The 14189-nt window shown below is 37.0% G+C and overlaps 1 protein-coding gene and 1 pseudogene across 1 annotated transcript in view; both read right to left on the minus strand.

Moving 5' to 3' along the window:
* Nucleotides 1-14189, minus strand: part of FAM104B (family with sequence similarity 104 member B) — a 257977-nt gene that overhangs the window by 31922 nt on the left and 211866 nt on the right. The window lies entirely within an intron of this gene.
* LOC131400648 (probable G-protein coupled receptor 160) lies at nucleotides 2400-3453 on the minus strand (annotated as a pseudogene).

The raw sequence follows: 14189 nt of genomic DNA on the forward strand, positions 1-14189 counted from the left end.
GAAAGCTATCCCCCTAAGAACAGGAACCGGACAAGGATGCCCAGTCTCACCACTCCTATTTAACATAGTACTAGAAGTCCTAGCCAGAGCAATCAGGCAAGAGAAAGAAATAAAAGGGATCCAAATTGGAAAGGAAGAAGTGAAACTCTCACTATTTGCAGATGACATGATTTTATATATAGAAAATCCTAAAGAATCCACCAGAAAAATTTTAGAAGTAATAACTGAATATGGTAAAGTTGCGGGATACAAAAGCAACATACAAAAATCAGTTGCATTTCTATACACTAACAACGAGGTAGCAGAAAGAGAAATTAAGAATACCATCCCATTTATAATTGCAACAAAAAGAATAAAATACCTAGGAATAAACTTAACTGAAGAGATGAAAGATCTTCTAAAACATTGCTGAAAGAAATTGAAGAAGACACAAAGAAATGCAAAGATGTTCCGTGCATTGGATTGGAAGAATTAACATAGTTAAGATGTCCATACTTCCTAAAGCAATCTATAGATTCAATGGAATCCCTATCAAAGTTCCAACAACATTTTTCACATAAATAGAACAAAGAATCCTAAAATTTATATGGAACAACAAAAAACCCCGAATATCTAAAGGAATCCTGAGAAAAAAGAACAAAGATGGAGGTATCACACTCCCAGATTTCAAAATATACTACAAGGCTATAGTAACCAAAACAGCATGGTACTGGCACAAAAACAGACATACAGATCAATGGAATAAAATTGAAAGCCCAGAAATAAACCCACACATCTATGGACAGCTAATCTTCGACAAAGGAGCCAAGAACATACAATGGAGAAAAGAAAGACTCTTCAACAAATGGTGTTGGGAAAACTGGACAGCCACATGCAAAACAATGAGTGTAGACCATTACCTTACACCATACACAAAAATTAACTCAAAATGGATTAAAGATTTGAAGGTAAGACCTGAAACTATGAAACTTCTGGAAGAAAACATAGGCAGTACGCTCTTCGACATTGGTCTGAGCAACATATTTTCAAGCACCATGTCTGACCGGGCAAGAGAAACAATACAAAAAATAAGGAAATGGGACTACATCAAACTAAAAAGATTCTGCACAGCAAAGGAAACCATCAATAAAAGGAAAAGACAACCTGACAATTGGGAGAAGGTATTTGCAAACTATACATCTGATAAGGGGTTAATCTCCAAAATATATAAAGAACTGATGCATCTCAACAACAATAATCTAACAACCCAGTTAAAAAATGGGCAAAAGATCTGAACAGACATTTCTCCAAAGAAGATATACAGATGGCCAACAGGCACATGAATAGATGTTCAACATCATTAACTATCAGGGAAATGCAAATCAAAACTATAATGAGATATCACTTCACGCCCGTCAGAATGGGTATAATTAACAAGTCAGGAAACAACAAGTGTTGGAGAGGATGTGGAGAGAAAGGAACTCTTATACACTGCTAGTGGGAATGCAAAGGGGTGCAGCCACTATGGAAAACAGTATGGAGATTCCTCAAATAATTAAGGATAGAACTACCATATGATCCAGCTATTCCACTACTGGGTATTTATGCAAAGAATTGAAAACACCAATGCATAAAGATACATGCACCCCTGTGTTCATTTCAGCGTTATTCATAATAGCCAAGACTTGGAAGCAACCTAAGTGCCCATCACGGGATGAATGGATAAAGAAGATGTGGTATATATACGCAATGGAATACTACTCAGCCATAAGAAACGATGAAATCCAGCCATTTGTGACAACATGGATGGACATTGAGGGTATTATGCAAAGTGAAATAAGTCAGAGGGAAAAGGTCAAATACCGTATGATATCACTCATTAAGTAGTAGATAATAACAACAACAAACAAACACATAGAGACAGAGATTGGATTGGTGGTTACCAGAGAGGAAGGGGGGAGGGAGGAGGGCGAAGGGGATAATTCGGCCCATGTGTGTTCTGATGGGTTGTAATTAGTATTTGGGTGGTGAACATGATGTAATCTATGCAGAAATAGAAGTATAATGATGTACACTTGAAATTTATATAATGTTACAAACCAATGTTACTGCAATAAACAAAAAATTAAAAATAAATATACAAAATTAATATTTGTAATATACAGTGTTCCTGAGCAGGTATAAAGACTTGGAACTATTTTGTTTTTTTAAAAACACTATGCAATAGATAACAGGATAGCCCCCAAATACACATTCTGAAAAGTTATGAAAGTCAGGGTGGGGAAAGCTTCAGTTTAGTGTTTCATACGTTCTGAGTCATCATTCCTTTCTGTTTGTAAAACTATGATTCTTATTGTAGTTGTAAGTTTTAATCATTTTTAACATGACAACATATTGACAAATTATTATTTTTTCCAGCTTTATTGAGATACAATTGGCATATAACAAATTATTATTGATATAGGCTTTTCAGTTTGCTCAAGGTTGTGAATTGTAAGTGGAATGAAACAACTTTTCCAGTTGACAAATGGATCCACAGGTAATTTAATGTCTTTTAAATTAAGCGTGTAGCAATTAAATCAGTAAACTGTAGCAATGAGAAAATAAAACCAAGGAATGTTCATCTGCATATATGCTGGTGTGGAAAGGTGACGTTCAGGTCATTTAGCCAGGCTGGTACAGTGCCTTTCACTTTAACTAAAAGGATGTTACTTGAAGAAGTACAAATGGTAACTATGTATCAAGAAACAGTGAGCTTTGTCAGGAGTCCTTTTCTTAGAGCTCGCAGTATATTTAGGGAAATGAAAAGGAAAATATAGGATGATCTCATTCATATAGGAAGTCGTCCTAGTAGCCTGTAGCAAGGTAATAACTTCTGACCAACGGGTTATAAAAGCCATAAATAAAATCGTCATCATGGACAAAGACAGACAGTAATTCTGAATACTGAAGCAGAAAGGACATTGATGAGAATAAACATTCTGTGCCTTCAGGCTTTGGTAGATAGCTGGATCTTCCAAAACATAAGCAAAGACTGAAATACAAATTACTGTGAAGAAATAAAATAATTTTTGATGCTTAAATGGAAGGTGGGTGGTTTTAGAGATATTCAGGTAATAATTTATACATCCTCTCAGGAAAAGTGGATAATACAAAAAGCCATAAGTAAAGGAAATAATTTGAGTAGATAGGCAGATGCAGTATTTAGTAAACCTAATGCCTAAAAGTACAAACTTCTGTGAAATAGGATATAATGGAAATGTTTACAAGAGGTAAAAGATCTGTAAATTCTAATGAAATGCAAAAATATTCCATAAAATTCTGACAGGTGTTTTTTCTTCTCATTCCTAGCATGAGGATATTGAACACGTTCTGAAGTACAATCAAGAATAGCAGACAGCTAACATCTAGGGGCCAGTTGGTTTGATGTAACTGGCCCTGAAAAGAGCAGTTCTCTGAAGAAAAAGCAGTAATGTTTTTAGTTAAATTTCAGAAGGCCCGCTTAAATACACACGATAAAACACTGCTTCATTTTATTTTCACCCTCTGCTTTCTCCCGTAAGTCTCTCTTGGCTGACGATCTTTATGTTTTATTTTGGTTTTGCTGCTTTCAATTTTCTTACTTTTGGTTGTCTGCATTTCATTTTGCTATAGCAAAATGGCAGGTGAATAAGCTCCGAATCATTTGCACAAGTGTGGAATAAGGCAGCAGGTTTTCTCCTAGCTGGACCTGCCCCAGGAGGCCAGCCTCCCAAACGCTTGGGGGGGGGGGGACGGACCCTGCCGCCACTTCCGGAGACCACCCCCACCCAGGCATGGAGGCTCTGGTTGGCGTTCATCTTCACTGGCGCTGGGCCCCGACCAGACACTCTGTAAGGTCCCTGCTCTAGCATGGGCAGCCCGGGCCCCAAGTGACTGCCGGAGGGAGGGGCGGGACCCCTGCGTGCTCACACAGCTCTGCCCAGCCCCTTGCTCTCCCCAGAGGAGGGCAGGGGGCCAGGGAGCAGGTCGCGCGGTGGGGGTGGGGCAGTGGTGCTGTGGGCTCTCTACTAGGAAGTGGGGGTGTAGTCTCCAAGCCACAGTTGACTTTTGAGCGCTGAATATGTATCCTCAGACTTGACTTAATTGATTGTTTTTGTTTCTTGTTTTTCGAGCTTGTGGGGTTTTTTTGGTAGATTTCTTGATATTTTCTATGTAGATAATTTCATCTGCAAATATGAGCAGTTTTATCTGTTCTTTTTCCGTCTATATGCTTTTCATTTCTTTTTCTTATCTTATGTATTTTAGGGGCTAGAACTTCTGGTACTTTTTTGAATACGAATGAGAGATTGGACAGCCTTTCCTTGTTTCCAATCCCGGTGGTAAACATTCAGTCTTTCACTAAGTATGAATTTAGCTGAAGGTTTTTGTAGATGTCTTTTATCTAGTTTAGGTAATTCATCCGTATTTCTAACTTTCTGAAAGTTTGTATCGTGAATTGGTTAGATTTTGTTAATAATCTTGTGTGTTCCTTGATATAGTCATATTATTTTTGTTCTTTTAGGTTACGTGGATTACGTTAATTGATTTTTGAATGTTGAAACACTACATACCTGGGAAAACTCCCACTTGAGAAATAATGTATAATTTGTTTCTGTACAGTGTTGGATTTGGTTTGGTAATATTTTGGTAACAACTTTTGTGCCTATGTTCATGAGAGAAATGATATGTAGTGGCATTTTTGGTATTGTCTTTGGTTTTGGTATCGGGTTAATATTGGCCTCATCTAATGAGTTGGGGAGTTTTTCCCCTTAATTTTTGAAAGGGATTGTGAAGATTGGTATTACCTCTTTAACTGATTCATAGAATTTTCCAATTAAATCATCTGGGCCTAGAAATTTCCTTTTGGAAGATTGTTGATTAAAAATTCAATTTCTAGAATAGTTTATGTGCCACTCAGATGCTTATTTAATCTTATTTGAGTTTTGATAGGTTTTGGTGAAAAGGACCATTTTGATGAATTGGTCCTTTTCTTCTAAGTTGTTGAGTTTATGAGCATATGTTGTTCATGGTATTCCCACACTATACTTTTTTAAGAGTTGCAGACTCTGGAATGATATCCCCTGTTTAACTGTTGGTATTGGTGACTTGTGCCATCTCTCTTTTGTATTTTTGTCAGTCTTGCTACAGGCTTATCAAGTTCAGTGACAGTTTTGAAAAAATGACATTTAATTTCTTTGATTTTCTCTGTTGCATTTCGGTTTTCAATTTGATTTCCATTCTGGTGTTTATTATTTCCTTTCTTGTGATTTCTTTTGGTCTATTTTTCTCTTCTTTTCCTAGTTTCTTGGGATAGAAACAGATTATTTACTTGAGACCTTTATTCTTTTCTAATGTAAGCAATTAGTGCTATAAATTTCCCTGTCAGCACTACTTCAGCAGCTTCATTTTCATTCTGTTCCATGTATATTTTATTTTCTTTGTGATCTCCTCCTTGACCCATGGATTATTTATAAATATGTTGTTTCATTTCAATGTATTTAGAGATTTTCCTGTTGTCTTTCTGTTATTGAATTCCCATTTCATTCCATTGTGGTCAGAGGACATACTCTGTATAATATCATTTCTTTTCAACTTGTTGAGGCTTGTTTTATAGCCCAGGATGAGGGTCTATGTTGGTGATTGTTTCATGGGTGCTTGAAAAAAAAAAGTGCATTCTGCTAAACTGGACTGTTTTATATATGTCAATTAGATTCTGTTGTTTGGTTGTTTTTTTTTTCAGATCTTCAATATTCTTCCTGATACTCTATTTAGTTGTTCTGTCAGTTGCTCAGAGGGTTTTGTTGAAGCCCCTAACTGTAGTTGTGGATTTGTCTAATTCTTCCTTGATGTCTCTTCTCTCCTTTCTGCTCTTGAGGAAGCTGTTCAGGTAGATGGTGGGTCTGGATGGTACCAGGGCTAAGGGTCAGTTTTGTAGGACAAATTAATTAATACCTACTTAGCTTCAATAGCATACAAAATACAACTCCTATACAGCTCTTTCCTTCCCATTTATATTGTTATAGTCACATTACATCTTTATACATTGTATGCCCATTACGTAGATTTAGAAATGAAAATTGTTTTATGCATTTGTCTTATAAATCATATAGAAATAAAGAGGAGTTAAAAACCAAAAATAAAATAATACTAGCTTTTATATTTGCCTATGCAGATAACTTTGCGGTGTTCTTAATTTCTTAAGACGGCTTCAAGTTCCCACCTAAATTTCTTTCATTTCAGCTTGTACAACTCCCTTGATCATTTTTTTTGTAGGGCATTTCTGCTAGCAAAGAATTTCCTTGCTTTTGTTTATCTGGAAATGTTTTTGAAGAATAGTTTGGCTGTCTATTGAATTCTCGTACTGCATTTTTTTCTTTCAGCATTTTAAATATGTCATTCCATTGCCTTCTGGCTTCCCTGGCTCCTGATAAGACAAGCTGATAATCGTTTTGAGGATTCTTTTTATGTGACAAATCATGTGTCTTTTGCTGCTTTGAAAATTCTCTCTCTTTGTCTTTCAACAGTTTGGTTATATTGTGGCTTTCTTTGACTTCATCCTACTTTGAGTTTTCTGTCTTCCTAGATGTGTACACTCATGTTTTTCATTAAATTTGGGAAAATATTTTCAGCTTTTTACTTTTTTAATGTGGCCACTAGAACATTTAAAATGACCTATGTGGTTTGTGTTATATATCCGTGTGTGTATGTGTGTATTTATTTATTTATTTTTAAATTTTTTATTTATTGCAGTAACATTGGTTTATAACATTGTATAAATTTCAGGTGTACATCATTATACTTCTATTTCTCCATAGATTACATCATGTTCACCACCCAAATACTAATTACAACCCATCACCACACACATGTGCCAAATTATCCCTTTCACCCTTGCCCCTCCCCCCTTCCCCTCTGGTAACCACCAATCCAATCTCTGTCTCTGTGTTTGTTTATTGTTGTTATTATCTACTACTTCATGAAGGAAATCATATGGTATTTGACCTTCTCCCTCTGACTTATTTCACTTTGCATAATACCCGAAATGTCCATCCATGTTGTCACAAATGGCTGGATTTCATCGTTTCTTATGGCTGAGTAGGATTCCATTCTGTATATATACCACATCTTCTTTATCCATTCGTCCCTTGATGGACCCTCAGGTTGCTTCCAAGTCTTGGCTATTGTGAATAACGCTGCAATGAACACAGGGGTGCATGTATCTTTACACATTGGTGTTTTCAAGTTCTTTGGATAAATACCCAGCAGTGGAATAGCTGGATCATATGGTAGTTCTATCCTTGATTTTTTGAGGAATCTCCATACTGTTTTCCATAGTGTCTGCACCAGTTTGCACTCCCACTAGCAGTGTATGAGAGTTCCCTTCTCTCCACATCCTCTCCAACGGAGAGGATGTGTATTTATTTTTAAGAGCAATTTTAGATTCACAGAAAAATTAAGAGGCAGGTACAGAGATTTACCAATTACTCCCTACCTCTACACATACATGGCCTCCCACATTATCAACATCTTTCACCAGAGCAGTACATTAATTACAATTGATGAACCTACCTTGACACATCATAATCACCCAAAGTCCATAGTTTATATGAGGGTTCACTCTTAGTATTGTACATTCTATGCATTAGGATAAATGCATAAATGACATGTATCCATTGTTATAGTACCATATACAGTATTTTTCCTGCCCTAAAAATCCTTTGTGCTCCACCTATTCACGCCCCCCCACCTCAAACTCTGGCAACCATTGATCTTTTTATTATCTCCATTGATTTGCCTTTTCAAGACTGCCATACAGTTGGAATCTTACAGTATGTAGCCTTTTCAGATTGGTTTCTTTCACTTAGTAATATGCATTTAAAGTTCCTCCACATGTTTTCATGGCTTGATAGCTCATTTCCTTTTAACGCTGACTAATATTCCATTGTCTGGGTGTACCACTGTTTATTTATCCATTCACCTACTGAATGACTTCTTGGTCACCTCCAAGTTTTGGCAATTATGACTACAGCTGCTCTAAACATACTTGTGCAAGTTTTTGTGTGGACATAACTTTTCAGTTCCTTTGGGTAAATACCAAGGAGTGCAATTGCTGGTTCATGTTAGAAGGATGTTTAATTTTGTAAGATATTGCCAAACTGTCTTCAAAAGTTGGCTATACCACTTTGTATTCTCACTGGTGACGAATGAGAGTTCCTATTGCTCTACATCCTTGCCAGCATTTGGTCTTGTCAGTAATCCAGATTTCAGCCATTCTAATGGGTATGTAGTGGTATCTTGTTACTTTAATTTGAGTTTCCCTGTTAACATATGGAGCATCTTTTCATATCTTTATTTGCCATCTGTATAACTTCTTAGGTGAGATGACTGTTAAGATCTTTGGCCCATTTTTTAATCAACTTGTTTGTTTTCTTATGGTTGAGTTTTAAGTGTTCTTTGTATATTTGGGATAACAGTCCTTTATCAGATGTGTCCTTTGCAAATATTATCTCCCAGTTTGTGGTTTGTATGATCCTTCTCTGGATAGTGTCTGTTGCAAAGCAGATGTTTTGAATTTTAATTTAGTACAGCTTATGAATTATTCCTTACATACATCATGCCTTTAGTGTTGTATATAAAAAGTCTTCAAGATACCCAAAGTCTTCTAGATTTTTCCTATTTTATCTTCTATGAATTTTATAGTTTTTCATTATACATTTAGGTCTATGATCTATTTTACTTAATTTTTGAGATGTAAATTTTTCATCTGTTATTTTACATTCCAGCTCCATAATTTTATTGGTTCCTTTTCACAATTTTAATCTCTTTGTTGTTATTTTCTATTTAGTGAAACACTGTTCCGCTGGCTTCCTTTAATTCTTTATCCAAAGTTTCTTTAGCTTTTTGAGTATTTTTAAGGAAGTTCTTTAAAGGCCTTTTCTAGTAATTCCAATGTCTGGGCTTCCTCAGGGGCAGTTTCTGCTAATTTATTTTTTTCATGTAAATGGGGCATAGTTTCTTATTTCTTTGCATGTCTTGTAATTTTTGTTGAAAACTGGACATTTTGAATATTATAAAGTGACAACTCTGGAAATCAGATTATCCCCCCTTCACTGGGTTTGTTGTTGTTGCTTGTTGGGATTGTAGTTGTATCTATTTTTAGGAACTTATCTTAATTATTTTTGAAAGCCTCTATTTTTTGCCTATGTTGTCACTGAAGATTCTCTTTCATTAACTTTGCTGTTAGCCAATGATTTAAAGGGGATTTCCTTAAAGACCTGGATCCTAATTGAGGTGGAAGAGGCAGAAATTCCCTTCTGGAGAGAAAAACTGCCACCTTCACAAGCCACAACACTTCATGGCTGCCTGGGAGCAACCCAAGGTACGCAGCCTTCCCTGGAGGAGTGGGGGACCTGAGCCGAGGAGCATGCCAGCTATAGGCATTTTTTTGGATGCAGCACAACTGAGATGAGTGGCATAATATCTGACTTTGCTCGCTACTAACAACATTGGGTAATACCCACAGAAAAGCTGGTTCACAAAGAAATTAAAGCCAGCTCTTAAAGCACCCATAAACAAACTCACCCATTTCAGAAACCAACCTAAAATCACCAGAAACAAAGGTCCGTAGTCATTTGCTGAAAAGAAACTCACCTGAGAGGCTCTAAGTGCATCTCAGTGAGAAGTGAGACCTCTCCAGGGACTGGGACATTGGCGGTAGCCATTGTTGTGACCTAGTGTGGGTGTACTGATACAGATGCTGGCAGGTGCCATTGGGGTTCTTCTTCTGGCCTGCTAGCCCAGGGACTGCCCAACCCACTAGAGCATTGATTTAATCTAGCTCAGCCAGGGCAGGCAGCCTACCCTAGGGAATGGCCCCACCCAACCACAAGCCCACAGGCAACTTGTGGGCCTGCTAAGTAAACTGCCTGGATTCTCTGCAGTCTGTTGAGTGTGTCCACCTCTGTGGGGCAGGACATGTACAAGGAGTGTGTGGAGAGTGTGGGGTGGTGGTGGAGTGTGTGAGGCTCCCACTTTGGAGAGACTAGATCCACTTCAGGATGTTGGGGCATGCACACAGGGCAGGAAAGTGTTGACTGTGTGTGGACTTGAGGGTTGTGGGGCTTGTCAGCTGCAGAAGACTTGTGCTTCTCAAAGAGCCACATAGGGTATTTGCTCCACCTTCCAAAGCCTGAAACTAGTGGGTGCTCCCATGCCTGAGGCCAGCCCCAATAAGGTGCAATCCTCAGAGAGCTGATAAGAGACTTAACTGCTGGATGCTTATAGCAATTGTAAGCCCCTGAGCTTAACAACATGCCATGCTGGGGGCCTACTCACTTAACAGAAATGCTGCAATAGGAATGTGCTATTGTACATTGCAGCCAACTGTGCTGGGGCTCCCCACACCCAATAAAGAGACTGAAGGGCCCACAACAACTACAAGCAGCTGAGAATTACAACAGCTGGCCAGGGAGACAGCTCAGCCTCCCTGGGCACCAATGGGAAGAGCAATCATGCCACAACAGAAGGGCACATGTAGCCCAAACAGGGCTCACTCCTGGAACATTTGGAGCTGGTGATGAGAGGGAAACACACTGCTGGGCCTCGTAAGACATCACTTACATAAGTTCACCTCTCCAAGAGCAGGAGATGTAGCTGACCTACCTAATACACAGACACAACCACAGGGAAAGAGGCAAAACGAGAAGGCAAAGAACTACATTCCAAGTAAGGAAATAGGGAAAAACCCCAGAAAAGGAACTAAATGAAACAGAAATGAGCAAGCTACCCGACAGAGAATTCAAACAAAGAGTGTTAAGGATACTCACTGATCTTGGGATAAGAATGGATGAACTCAGTGAGAATGTCAACAAAGAAATGAAAGATACAGAAAAGAACCAATCAGAAATGAAGAATACAATACTGGAAATGAAAAATTCACTTGAAGAACTCAAAAGCAAATTAGAGGATACAGAAGAACGGATCAGTGAGCTGGAAAAGACTAGAAGAAATCACGCAAGCTGAACAGATAAAAGAAAAAAGAATTAAAAAGAGTGACGACAGTCTAAGCGACCTCTGGGACAACATCAAGGGCACTAACATCCATGTTATAGGTTTCCCAGAAGAAGAAGAGAGAGACAAAGGGGCAGAGAATCTATTTGAAGAAATAATAGCTGAAAACTTTCCTAACCTAAGGAAGGAAACAGACATCCAGGTACAGGAAGCACAGAGAGCACCAAAGATGATAAACTCAAAGAAGCCCACACCAAGACACATCATAATTAAAATGTCCAGAATTAAAGATAAAGAGACAATCCTAAAAGCAACAAGAAAAAGACAAGTTACATACAAAGGAAACCCCATGAGGCTATCAGCTGACTTCTCAGCAGAAACCTCACAGGCTAGAAGAGAGTGGCATGGTATATGTAAAATGCTAAAAGGAAAAAAACCTACAGCCAAGTATACTCTACCCAGCAAGGTTATCATTCAAAATAGAAGAAGAGATAAAAAGCTTCTCAGACAAGCAAAAATTAAAGGAGTTTGTCACCAAGAAACCAGTACTACAAGAAATACTAAAGGGACTTATTTAAGGGGAAAAGAGTAGATGACAAATAGGAAAAATTATCTATTTCCATGATAAGATGGTAATGGATACAAACACAGAAAAAAGAGGTTAGATATGATATCAAAAACATGATATGTGGGAGGAGAGGTGTTAAAAAGTAGAGCTTTCAGACAGAGGTCAAACTAAAGAGACCATCAGCTTAATATAGATTGCTATGTACGTAGGTTACTATATGTGAACCCCATGGTAATCACAAACCAGAAACCTATAATAAATACACAAAAAAATTAAGAGAAAGGGAGCCAAACATAATACTAAAGAAAGCTCTCAAACTACAAGGGAAGAGAGCAAGAGAAGAAGAAAGGAAGAGAGAAGAACTATTGAAACACCAAGAAAATGAATGCTAAAAAATAGCAGTAAGTACATACTTATCAATAGCTACCTTAAACTTCAATGGACTAAATGCTCCAATTAAAAGGCATAGGGTGGCTGATTGGAAAAAACAACAATACTCATAAATATGCTGTATACAAGAGACACACTTCAAACCTAAAGACAACTCACAAACTGAAAGTGAAGGGATGGAAAAAGACACTCCATGCAAATGGCAATGAAAAGAAAGCTGGGATAGCAATTCTCATATCAGACAAAATAGACTTTAAAACAAAATAGACTTTAAAACAAACACTGTAACAAAAGACAAACAAGGGCACTACATAATGATCAAGAGAACAACAAGAAGATGTAACACTTGTAAATATCTATGCCCCCAACATAAGAGCTCCTAAATATATAAAACAATTATTAACAGATATAAAAGGAGAAATAGACAGTAACAAAATAATAGTAGAGGACTTTAACACTCCACTTACACCAACGGATAGATCATCAAAACAGAAGATCAATAAGGAAACATGGGCCTTAAATGACACACTAGAACAGATGGACCTAGTAGATATATACAGAACATTCCATCCAAAAATGGAAGAATAGACATTATTTTCAAATGCACATGAAACATTCTCCAGGAATGATCACATATTAGGCCACAAAACAAGTCTCCATAAATTTAAGAAGGTTGAAATAATACCAAGCATCTTTTATGACCACAACAGTATGAAACAGGAAATCAAATATAGGAAGAAAATCACAAAAGCCACAAATATGTGGAGATTAAACAAAACGCTACTGAACAAGGATTGGGTCAACGAAGAAATCAAAGGATAAATCAAAAAAAAAAACCTTGAGACAAATGAAAATGAAAATAAGACATGTCTGTATTTATGAGATACAGCAAGGCGGTTCTAAGAGAGAAGTTTATAGCAATACAGGCCTACCTCAACAAACAAGAATAATCTCAAATAAACAATCTAACAAGGCCCCTAAATGAACTGGAAAAAGAAGAACAAACAAAGCCCAAAATCAGTAGAAGAAGAGAAACAATGAAAATCAGAGCAAAAATAAACAAAATAGAGGCTAGAAAAACAATAGAAAAAAATTAATAAAACCAAGAGCTGGTTGTTTGAAAAGATAAACAAAATTGACAAACTTTTAGCTAGACTCACCAAGAAAAAAAGAGAGAAAGCTCAAATAAGTAAAATCAGAAATGAAAGAGGAGAAATTACAAAAGACACCTCAGAAATACAAAAGACTATAAGAGAATAACATGAAAAGCTATATGCAAACAAATTCAACAATCTGGAAGAAATGGATAAATTCTTAGAATCATACAACCTTCCAAAACTGGATCAAGAAGAAATAGAGAATTTTAATAGACCAATCACCAGTAAGGAGATCAAAACAGTAATCAAAAACCTCCCCAAAAATTAAAGTCCAGGACCAGACGGCTTCCCTGATGAATTCTACCAAACATTCAAAGAAGACTTAATATCTATTCCTCTCAAACTCCTCCAAAAAATTGAAGAGGACGGGAAGCTACCTAACTCATTCTACAAAGCCAACATTACCCGGATACCAAAACTAGACGAGGAAAACACACAAAAAATAAAATTACAGGACAATATCCCTGATGAACATTGCTGCAAAAATCCTCAACAAAATACTAGAAAATCACACAAAACAATACATTAAAAAAATTATATACACTGATCAGGTGGGATTGAGTCCAAGGATGCAGGGATGGTTCAACATTCGCAAATCAATCAACGTGATACACCACATTAATAAAATGAAGAATAAAAATCACATGATCATCTTAATAGATGCAGAGAAAGCATTTGACAAGATACAGCATCCATTTATGATAAAATCTCTTAATGAAATGGGTATAAAAGGAATGTACCTCAACATAACAAAGGGCATATACAAGAAACCCACAGCTAATATTATCCACAATGGTGAAAAACTGAAAGCTATCCCTCTAAGAACAGGAACCAGACAAGGATGCCCATTCTCACCAGTCCTATTTAACATAGTATTGAAAGTCCTAGCCAGAGCAATCAGGCAAGAAAAAGAACTAAAAGGGATCCAAATTGGAAAGGAAGAAGTGAAATTGTCACTATTTGCAGATGACATGATTTTCTATATAGAAAACCCTAAAGAATCCACCAAAAAACTTTTAGAAGAAATAAATGGATACAGTAAAGTTGCAGGATACAAATCAGCA

The sequence above is a fragment of the Diceros bicornis genome, chromosome X (genome assembly GCF_020826845.1).
Source record: "Diceros bicornis minor isolate mBicDic1 chromosome X, mDicBic1.mat.cur, whole genome shotgun sequence".
NCBI classification, from domain to species: domain Eukaryota; kingdom Metazoa; phylum Chordata; class Mammalia; order Perissodactyla; family Rhinocerotidae; genus Diceros; species Diceros bicornis.